Source organism: Nyctibius grandis, chromosome 12 (genome assembly GCF_013368605.1).
Source record: "Nyctibius grandis isolate bNycGra1 chromosome 12, bNycGra1.pri, whole genome shotgun sequence".
In the NCBI taxonomy this organism is placed as follows: domain Eukaryota; kingdom Metazoa; phylum Chordata; class Aves; order Nyctibiiformes; family Nyctibiidae; genus Nyctibius; species Nyctibius grandis.
The window spans coordinates 10378770-10390108 of NC_090669.1; positions in this window are offsets into that span (position 1 = coordinate 10378770).

Sequence of the window (11339 nt, forward strand, 5' to 3'; positions counted from 1 at the left end):
TTCTAGATAAAAGAAATGAAGTAGATCTCATCTCTCACAGTAAAGTATTTGATACAGTGCCACGTGGGAAATTATTAAGACAAGATAAGTACCTGAACAGCAAGACAGGGGAGGGAGAAGGGGCTGAAAGACAAAGCACCGGCCTAGGGAGAAGCCAGTGGTTGCCTCTTGGGATTGGCCTTGGACCTGGTCTTGAGGACAAGGGAACGTGCTGACTAAACTTGCTCACCACACAAAGCTGGGAGGCATCATTAATACAGAGGATAATCAGCGTAGCATACGGGGAGAGTGGGGCACTTCCAAGGAGCACATGCCCAGGAAGAGCCGTTCTGTCATGCTGCTGTGGGAGGGAAGTCCTGGAGCTGAGCCACTCATCTCTAGGGGTACAAGGGGAAGACCTGGTGGAGTCCATGGCCATGAGGGATTTTAAAGCTGGTGGAGATAATGGCCAGCTTAAACTTTTGCCTGTGAAAAACTTTGGAGAATATCTTACCCAGTGGAGTTTCCTGATGCCACTCAGCTCTAATTTTCAGTTTTATTATTCTCTAATATTTCACCAAATAAGCAGTTGCTCTGATCTTCCCTTACTCATGTGCAGAAGTAGCCGATAATAACGGTGCAGGGCGCTTGAGATAGGAGCAGTCAAGTGAAATGATGGAGGGAGCCACACGCCCCTTTTCTGAAGTCTTGACGTTTTCTCTACAGAGAAACAAAGAGCTGTCACTCACTCCAGCACAGAGAGCGCAGGAGGAGGAAGCCCAACTGCAGTTAAATAAATAAATATGAATATACATGCATGTGCAGTCCCTGTGCACAGGTACCTCGAGGAACCCCTGGTGCAGAGACCTCTCCTGGTGCCTGCTGTCCTTCATGGGATGGTCTCTGCAGCTTGCGAGCAGACGGTGCATGTTTCCCTGTGAGGACATCCGTGGGCCACCTGTCATCTCTGCATCCCCTGGCTGTGCCCCATCCCTGGCTGGGGCTGCCCCACTGCCCCTGCCCACACCCCCACGACGGTGCAGCAGCGGCGGGAGCTCAGGCTCTGCGGGTGAGGAAAAGAAATAATTTGGTTTCTAAATTGGGATTAGTCATGATTGCAGCCGAGCTGCAAAAACTCTCAGGCCAAAAACCACAGAAATTGGGCATGTTGCTGAGTGGAGCCCACTGAGAATAGGACGACGGTATATAAATACTGGCTCTTCGTGGTTGTGGTGCCTTGCTCTTATACTGCAAGTATTTCTGTGTTAAAAACAGTAAGAACAAGACATCTGAAAATTAGGATTCTATGTCAAACTGTCAATACCCACAAGCATGCAGCCTTTCATTAAAATCTGTTTGACATTTTTGTTATGCACAGAGAGCCAAAAAGATGCCAAAAGGATGTGATATTTGTGATCACATCCTCCTGCTAATACAAGACACTGCAAAGATGATTGTATTAAAACATTCCTTGCAAAAGGCTGAGCAGTTAAAGAAAATAAAGTAAAAAAAGGGACTTAAGTTAAAAAAGAGAGTTAAGTGTAGTGTGGGAATTTGGGATGTCCTCCTTGGCAAGGAGCCTTTTTAACTCTTTGTAGTTAACTGAATGATAAGCAATCTAGTAATTTCAATTTTCCACAGAGGTCTTCAACCGCCAAAATGTGCAAAATTTAATCATTTTGGGAAAATCTTGTAATGATCATGTCATGTGACGTGGGCAGCAGAGATACTATTTTGTCGTAACAATGTGAGTAAATTAGCTTACTGGCAACTCGCTTAAAGGTCATGGAGATCATCTGATGCATGAGATGGAAATTTCTCATGCCAAAACAATATTGACAGCTTATCAAGCAGGAAGGAAAGTACAGTGATATAATAGAATGTAAGGTAAGATAGTGCTTGCTACTGACGGTAGGAAATATGACATGGCATTTCAATTTTAAGGTTATAGGCAGAATGATATGGTATAGATGCTTGGAGGCGTAACGAGGCAACTTGCCTGCGAACAGGCTAAAATGGATACAATATTGTAGCTTAACGTGGAAATATATATGTTGGTATTAAATGCAATACATGAAGAAAGCGATATAAATAGCTGTACCAAAGGAGGGAAGGAGAAAGGCCTGCACCTGGCTGGCTGGATTCTCCTTGTACCTGCTGCCGGCTCAGTGAAGTTGCTCTGACAGGACTGAAAGGATTTGCGTAGCATTGCTCTCTTTTTTCTCTAATGTTTTGGTGTTTGTAAGTGCCCTGTTGCTTTTCTTTAATTTTACTCCATGACCACACTAATCTTCCTGTTTTATAGCTGTAATATAGTGCAGGAAGTGAATGGCCGGGAATCTATACAGTATTTGTGTATATATATGGTATATGTATATACATAAACAACAGAGGTTTGAGCCCTGAACTGGCCACTAAAGGTTTCCCACCTTGTTTTCAAAGCTGACTTACAATGCCAGCTGAAAAAAAAATAAATTACAGGAGAAGGGAGAAGGATTCATTGAGAATCTGATACAGCACGAATGGTCACGATTGTTCTTAATCACGTGTCTGAGTGCCTGTCCTTGCTGCGTCGGGCCCTTCATGCCAGGACTGTTGCTCCTCTCGCTCTCGGCACGGTGAAGCGTGGTGACCCGCAGGCACTGCCTGCTCTGCGACCGCGCGGGCACTGGAGATGGTCCACGGGACACGCGCTGTGCCGGAGAGGAGTCTGTGAGGGCGGAGGAATCTGTTTCTTGTGGGCTGTAGTGGATTGCCTGGGAGGCGGCACAGTACCTGCTGCCCACAGGTCATTACTCAGGGGGAGCCGCGGTTTAAAAAAGCATGGCGTCAAAAAGTGCAGAGGAGATAAATCAGCAGCTCAGGGATTTCTGCACGTGCCCATGTTTCTCTGTGTATTTGTGTTTGGTCCAGAATCAGGATAGTTCAGGGTATGATGTTTAGCATCCGTGAATAGGCAAAACAATCCCATTGATGTATTCATTTCCGGGTATTTTTTCAGCTCTTCTTAACCCAAATGAAAGATATACATCATGTATTTTCTTTTTCTGCTCTCATCAGTGGCAGAAAACTAATTTACTCCCGCCGAGGAGACCCCCTTCCTATGTTTGTGTGTGGCACTCGCAGCCGGGGTCCCACAAACATCACCCTTTTCAGCATGAGTGTTTCTAAGGGCTCGAGCTTCAGCGTCTGCCACCCTCCTGCGCCTCACCAGTTCCAGACCCTCACTTCCACGGGCCCCATTAGACCCAAGAAAATTTTCCTGGTGCTATGCTGAAGGATGTGCTGGGTCTCCACTGAAAGGCAGCAGTCGTGCCTGTGTTAGAGGGGATGGAGGCAGCTGAGGTGCAGCTGTATGTGTCCACAGGCAGTGCTGGAGGGTGCGGGTCAGCCCGGTGCTCCACGCGCTCCACTAACCCTAGGCATCACGGAAAGTGAGGGTCTGGATGAGTCACATCTGAAAAAGTGATCAAAGAATATGAGCAGGTCTGGGTCGTTACGACATTTTGCAGCTGTTTGTGTGGTAGTCCTTGGGACTTTAAAGATCTTCATTTCTCAGAGGAAAAAATGTTACCAGAGAAGTTTCCTCCACAGGTAGTTACTCGTAAATGAGCTACAAAAACATTCGCCATCCTTTATATTGTCTTCAGGGAGAATCAACACAATCAATAAAATCAACAGGACTGGTATTCCTGCAGTGGCTGTTCAGAAAGGGTTTGGTTGGCAGAGTTTCACTATTCTTGAGTTTGGCTTTGAATTTTGGGCTCCAGCATAGTTAGGGATGGGAAGAAGAGCTGCTAGACTTTTGCAGTGGAAGATAAAGAACTACAGGGCTCAGATAAAATGCACTTGCCTGTCCAGGATCAAATGAGGTCTGAATAAAAGTTAGTTTCTCTTGGCTTTGGGATTTCCAGATCCACCTCAAAGAGCAGTCAGTTTCTCAGTGAAGAAAATAAACCCATGTGCTTGGTTTCTAGTTTTTTTTTACGGGACTCATATAGCTCCATACTCCGCCAAGCAAGTTTGTATCCCCACAGAAGGACTGTAGGCAAATATAGTCAGTGGTGTATCATGAAGGTCTTCTCTACTCAAAACCTAATTGAAGCCTTGGACAGGGGTGGCTCTTCTTACAGGTTTCCAGTATTGCATCTTCAAGAGTCAAATTGCTGGGAGCAATGCACTCATTTGTGTAAGGAAGAAGATCCCTTAATGTGCTATTAAATTAAACAATGTCACTGCTATTGCAGTAGAGCTGAGCGAATAATCCATAATGAATAATTTATTCAACAAATTTAGCTGCTTTCTCTGCTCACAGACTATCTGGAGACAGATCACAATTCCCTCCAATTTACTTATTATTTGAAATTACTGATGGATAGCTTTGTAATTAAAAAAACAACTCTGTGTCTTGATCACAAACAACTGTGGGTGTCTGATCTTCGTTAGTCTAGGTATGTGGGTTGGTTGTGATGGGTCAGATAAATCACATGACATTGTTTCTGCCTGCTCATTGGAGAAGCCTACAAGCATGTCTGGCATGAAAACACAAAAAATTCTGTCTCTGCATGCAGTTTTGAAATTTGTCTTGTGCAAACATTTGCCCAGTAAAACTTGATTGCTCAAAAGTGCACAGAAACCAAATCCCAGGGGGAAATCAACGTGCCTGCAGTAAATTCATTTAAAAATGTGAATGAATATTTGCAGACTTTTTGGTTTTTTAAAAGCTCCCACCCAGCCCTGTGCGACAACGTCCATCAAAAGCACCGAAAATGCATTTCACTTGTTGAAGATTATTGGGTTGGTTTTTTTTCTTTTCCCCAGAAGAAGACAGAGTGAGAAGGAATCTCTGGTCCTGGTACTACATGAACGTTAGCCTAATCTCATGATAAACTGCACAGGTGGCATCTTAAAACTGATTATCTTGGAAGGATATTTCAAAATCTCCCTGTTCAGATGGCTAGAAGCTTTTTTCTGTTGTGAATCTCCTGTGTACTCATGGACAGGATATACTCACTGGTTGCTGATCCTCCATCTGCCGTTCCTGTAAACAGCCCTGAGGGATGTGTGGGTGTCCGCTCCCCTGCCCTGGGTCCTCTCTGGGCTGCCCGGGAAGCAGAGTTGGTTGCAACTGCTTTTTCCAAAACTTCTGTTAAAAGTCATCTGCAATGCATTGTGCTTCCCACCTTCTTTGTAGGCTCCTGTTTCTCCATCCCTACCTTGCTCAGACGGGGAGACCCTACCTGCCTTGACCCCACTGCAGTATCAGAGAGGCAGCCTTTCTCCTCCTTCTTCTCCTCCTCCTTCTCTTTAGTCCTCCGACCCCCTCTCCCAGCACTGAAGTTAGGCTTGGAGCCCCCCAACCCTAACGCAGTCTTTGAAGCTGATTGAGACTGAAGGGGCAACACGTTTTTACTCTTCCTAATTTCTAATGTTAAGAAAAAATGACTAAAAGTGAGGAATGTCTTTGCAGAGGCACGTGTAAGCCTCTCAGACCTGAGGTCTAAGGGTTGTGTTTGTACGTGAGGGAACAGACTAATTAATTGATCTCCTCAGAGTCCCATTTTGATACTTTACTCTTCCCAATGGAGGAGGTGTCTTTGTTTTTGTGAGTTCGGCTAGGTTAGGTCACAAAGATATTTTCCCCATCTTTTGAAATATTATACATGTTGGTATCATCTCGAAGTAGAAAAGTTCATGTGGCAGCTTTTGTGTTTCCCTGCTAGGAGCCAAGCATGAATTAATGGTGTACCATAGCTGTTTCAGGTATTCACACCGCATCAAAGCAGAGAGCAGCTCCAGGGAGAAATACCACTCATTGACTGGGAGAGTAGCGCTTAGTGATGGCAAACAGCACTTCAAACTGAAATGTGGTGAGATGGGTCAGGGAACGCTTTCCTTTATAAAGACATATCTTTTTGTATATACGAAGTTTAGAAGGAAGAACGGGCCTATTCAGAAGGGACCTTCGGAGTGAGTGGTGCCACCTGCTCCAGTGCTAATGGTTGCCCAGTAGGTACCTGTCCCTCTGGGGTCCTGGTGCCCAGGACCCCGTGTGCTCACTTGACACTTCAGCATTCATTTGGCTGGAGGAGAGACTTTCACAGCACAACTTGGAAATACCAAGTCTTGAGGGTTTTTATATTAAATTTGCAGAAACATGGTCCTTTGCACAAATAGCATCAGCATCAAGAAGACAAGGAGACAAGTGGGAGTTTGTGGAGGCGAGCAGCACTTATATCCTGTGTTTACACTGCCTCTGGTGTCTCCCTGTGCCCAGAGCTTCGCTCTGGGTCGAGAAGGACAGACAGGGCATGTGGATGGCTGCGATCTCAATGCAGCATAAGACACCCAACAAGAAAATAGAGGGATGTAAATGTCCCTGCCTGGAAGTCCTCCTGTTAAAGGCATTGCTTTTCCCTGGCCGGCTGTTTTGCCCTCCCTTCCCCCTGCCTTACGCCCAGGTAGGGCTGCTTCTTTCCACGCTTGAAACAGATCCCAAAGCCGCAGGAAAAACAAAGAACGGCTCTTGTTTATTTTTGCAAAGCTTTAACTGGGTTGGCGAGGAACGAAGCCTTGTTAAAAGGTTTTTATTGTGGGTCATCCAGAGTTTGAGGAGCTGAGGAAGAAAAGGGGGAGAGATGATGTTTCCCTGTCGGCAGGTCGGTGGTCAGTGCCACGCTGCCCGCCCGGCTGTGGGGAGCAGCCAGTGCACAAAGCCAGTAGTTGAAGAAGAGCGATAGGAAAAACTCCTTTGGGTGAATGAGGATATGAACTGAGGACATTTTAATATTTTTCTTATAGAAACTAGCATTAGTTAATTTTATCCTCTGTCCTCAATTGCTTATAAACACAAAATGAAAGCAGCATAATTCTTTAAAGCCCATTGCAGGCTTTTTTAAAAATGACCTCTTCACCTGTAATTACAAATAAAAGATTATTGAGTCAAATGGGATATATTAGTAAGAACATCAGTGATATAATTTTGGTAACAGTGAATAAAGTAGTTGGTAAAATTCATTTAACAGCCTTTAAATCACTGGCTCCTGTGTTATTTACTTCTGAAAGCATAACTCATCCAGCTTCTCCTCTGTTCTATTCCCACTGCATGTATTTATCTCACCTTCTCCCTTGAAACTTGTGTAAAAAATAGATCTCACAATGTCAACTCTCTTTCCATCTCTTGAGCCCACGCTCTGTGTGCAAGCCATTGAGCCCCTGTCTCCACGGCGCAGTGAGATGGGGATGGGCGGACGCTGGGGAGCCAGTAAAGCCAGGCAAAATTAAGAGAATTATTTCCATCTCAGAAGCCTGGAAGTTAACCTGCCCAGTCCATATTTAGGGAACTAAACAAAACAGTTGAAATCTGATGCAAAGAGTGCAGTTTAGCATTTGAACACGTCTCTGATAGAGCTCTTAAAAATGCCAGGAGTCGGAGAAAGTCCTGCAAGTCAGGAGCGCTCCGTGAGAGGTGGCCAAGACCTGCCTGAACACCGCCCGGCCACAGACGAGCTTCGTGTCTGCTAGTACTCCTAAATCAGTAGATTGTAGGAGACAACAGTATGGTCCATTAACAAATATAATCAACGTTGTCTCTGCTGGACCAAGAGCACAGGATATTCTTGCTGCAATATGGTCACTTCAAACGTGCTATTCCCTTTAAATCATAGCAACATCAGGAGGTACCATGTTGGATCAGATGTGCAGAAGGTGGACATCTGCCAGACGTAACCATTATCAGTCATCACCGAAGTATTTACATCAATCATTGTACAAACATTTATGTCTGGAGCCCTTCTTCTGGCTGCAATGTAGGTTTAGATAGAAGCACACACGCAACGCAGAGAGGATCCTGAGCCCTTCCTGTGCCCTGTTTGTAGAAGATTCGCTTCTCTCTCCTCCCCTGGGCTGACCTCCAATTTGTTTTCTATTTGAAAGGCTAAGGCCTTATGGCAGATATGTTCAGCCCTCAAAGTCTTTTGACCTTTTGAACAGTTGCAGTCTAAATTTCAATAATGAAAACACTTCCTGGGTTTTTTTCCCCCCTTTTTTTTTCTTTTTCCTTTTTGGATACTTATAAATGAGATATTATATTTCCATACATTTTATTCCTGGCCACATCTGTGAATCTAATATTGACCTGGAGTTATCTGTGATAGAGAAGTTATTAATTTTGACAGATATAAGGGAGAAGCTAATATCCTCCTTTTACAAACACCTAATATTAATCTCTAGTGATGTAAACGAGAACTCCAGAATGGCTTGGGGTGGTGCTGGAAATTATATGAGATCAAAATTTGATAATGAAAAAGGGAAAGATTCATTTTAGAAAATTGATAAAATGGATAAAAAATTGTATTTCCTACAAAATAAACGTAGGAAGCACAATTTAGATTTAGCATCCCTTATTCTTCTATAGGTGGGATATACACCATGGAAATGTTAGGGACGAGATTTTTTTCTGATTTATATATCCATAATTCCATTGACTCAGAATAGCATCTGTCCCATGGTTTCTACTCAAAAAAACATAGTGGAAGACTGGAACTGGTTTTATGGCTAGGGGATGTACCCAGCTTGGTGTGACCAGGTGGGGGTGGCTATGAATATCACACCAGCAAAACTTCAGTGACACGGTTGCCTTCAGTAGCTGGAGACTTCACTCTGTGGCCCTCAAGATCTGTTACATTCATGCTCCCAAATCCTGCTGCTTCTCCGTGACATTTTCTCCCCTAGTAAGCCTTCGCTGCGTTATTGTGCTCTAGTCAAATGGCTTCGAGACCTGCCAGGGAGAATTCCTCGATGCACTGGAAGGAAACTTCCTCTAGCTCTGAATATCTGGAGATCTGGCTTCAGATTCTCCCTCTGGAGAAGTTTTTGGCCTTTGTTTGGGATAAAATTCCAGTATTTTACGATACTTGGGATTCTTTTTTTTCCCCTCCGGCAATTTACTGGGTTATCCTGGGGAAATTGCCAAGTCTGGAGATTCTGCAAGTGTTTGGAAAGTTTTTACTTTATGGCATAGAGACAGTTTGATGGCCTCGTTCAAAAGGAGCTAGGATTCACACAGCTGGACTGTTTATTTTGGTTGAATTTTTTTGTTATGCCAGAAGCAAAAGAAGGCTATATTGTTAATCGCATTCAGACATTTTGCTGTCCTCTTCTTTTTATACCTCAGCAGCATTCGTACCCTGCCCCTATACAAGATCATACCATGCAATTGATAAAAGCACACCCATTTCTGGGAGCCCTGTGCAGGTTTTGTGGCTGTCATGCTGTGAAGGGTGCACAGAAGTTGGTCGCCTGTTTTACTCACAAAAGGGGTGCTGTGTTCCTGTGTCCCCGTTAATCCATCACGGTGCTGAGATGTCTCTGACAGAGGGAAATAGGACAGGTATGATTAATAAATAGTTTACTGTAGGGACGGGGAGATGTGTGGGAGAGCTCCTCTTCAGTCACCCAGCTCTTTGCTGTTGTGTTGCCTTACTGTGTTTGCTACATGCATTTATTGGCAAGCTTATCTCAGAGTTATGTATTTGATATCAAGGCTGTTGGGAAAATTACTAAAGGTGCCGAAAAGCCTGTCTATCCCCCAGACCACGGTGGAAGGTTGCCTCCATGGCTGACAGCACGCAGAGGATGGCATAAAGCGTCCCTTCTTGGAGACACGTCCTCAGCAGCAGCAGAGATTGAACTGAACTGCTGGCAGAGGGAGATGCCGGAGGGGCACAGCCCAGGGGCAGTCTGCCCCGTGGTCATTTTGGGGTGCTTTCTCTCCTGGAGATGTTGTTTGGGGATGGGAAAGCTCAGACAGTGCAGTGGTGCAGCACAATCCTGACAGCTGCGGACTGCGAGGGGCAGCGGTGAAAGCAGCCCCTTCCCAGGGGGCAGTTTGAATCTTGGATTAATATACTTTATTAGTTAGGAGTCAACCCAGGCTCATGCTTTTCATGGATTTTTCTGTCCCTTTTATTGCAGTCTCCTCTGAGCTGACTCTTAACCAGCCCATCTCCGACCATGCCCAGGCTCCCATGAGCAATGCTCCGGGTGCCCTGGATGCTGCGTCGCTCGGGGTGCGGGATCCCCGCTGTGGCCTCACTCAGCATCCTCTGCATGGAGGGTCCTGGGTCATGCCTGGGTGCAGCCTGCCTGTCTCTGAGCTTCTCCAGAAAGGGTCAGAGGACTTCTATGATTTTTGCACTGTTGTCACTGCTACCAAAGGCAACAGCTGATATCTCTGAACAAATTGGTGCATATACTTCATTATCCACTGCAAAGATGAAATGAGTTGCCAGCCAGCCTAGGAGCAGTTATGATACCAGGCTAAAACCTAAAACCAAAGTGACTTAAAAGCCAAAGACTTCCAGATAACACTGTCCTGGTTTTCCTATTGATCTTGCTCCCCTCCTGCAAAAAAAGATGATAAACAATTATCAGGTATCAGTGACTGAATCTTAAGTGTCTTCTGTAATACTTAATATAAAACCAAATATGTTCTCCTTCAGAAAATGAAGCAGATCCCAATTAATTATGTATAGCTCTCCTGCTTTCACGCAAAGAATAACAACATTCAAATAAGCGCTTTGGTCTTCTTATCACCTGTTAGATTACAGGCATCTCCCAGCTCTCTAATGATCATCTGAGTTTTGGTGCTGTTTTTTTTCTTTTAACTGCACATCATGTTCTTTTTCTTAGCATTTTTGATAAAAATAGTAGAGAAGGGACAGATGTCCCTTTGGTGATTTTAATACATTCTTTGCTGCCCTAAAATCTCTGAAAGAATTGGCTTATGTATCAAGAGCTCTGTTCTTGATTTCATGTATGCTCAAGGCGGAGAGGAGGACAGAGAGATGTATGCTAAAGATATGGGCTAACCCATCAACTCTGATCAATGGCAAAACAACGATGAAACCCAACAAATCAGTGGAATCTATATAATGACTTTACTGCTTAGGAGAGCAAAGCAACCCAAACACTGCATGAAATCCTCAGCTTTATTTCAAGTGATTTTTTTCTTGCATTGTATTTGTTCAGGGTTAACCTGGACTATGTCTTTTCCTCCCAGCTTTGGGAATGTTTGTCCTGCAGAAGACTAGGCTAGGATGGAGACCCATAAATACAATTTTGTATTTTGGTGACCTTTGTGAGCTCTACCTGCTTTATTGTCAGAAGGATGACTAAGAAGTCTCCAACATACAGTGTCATCAGCATTATGATCGGAGAAACAACACCTACGGAATCTATTATTCATTAAGTGTAACCAATATATAATTTAAAACAGTGGGTTTTGTCAAATAATGTTAGGTCAGCATAATTTTCTGCCTATTACTAATATCTATAACATCTTTGCCTTAGTCAGCTCT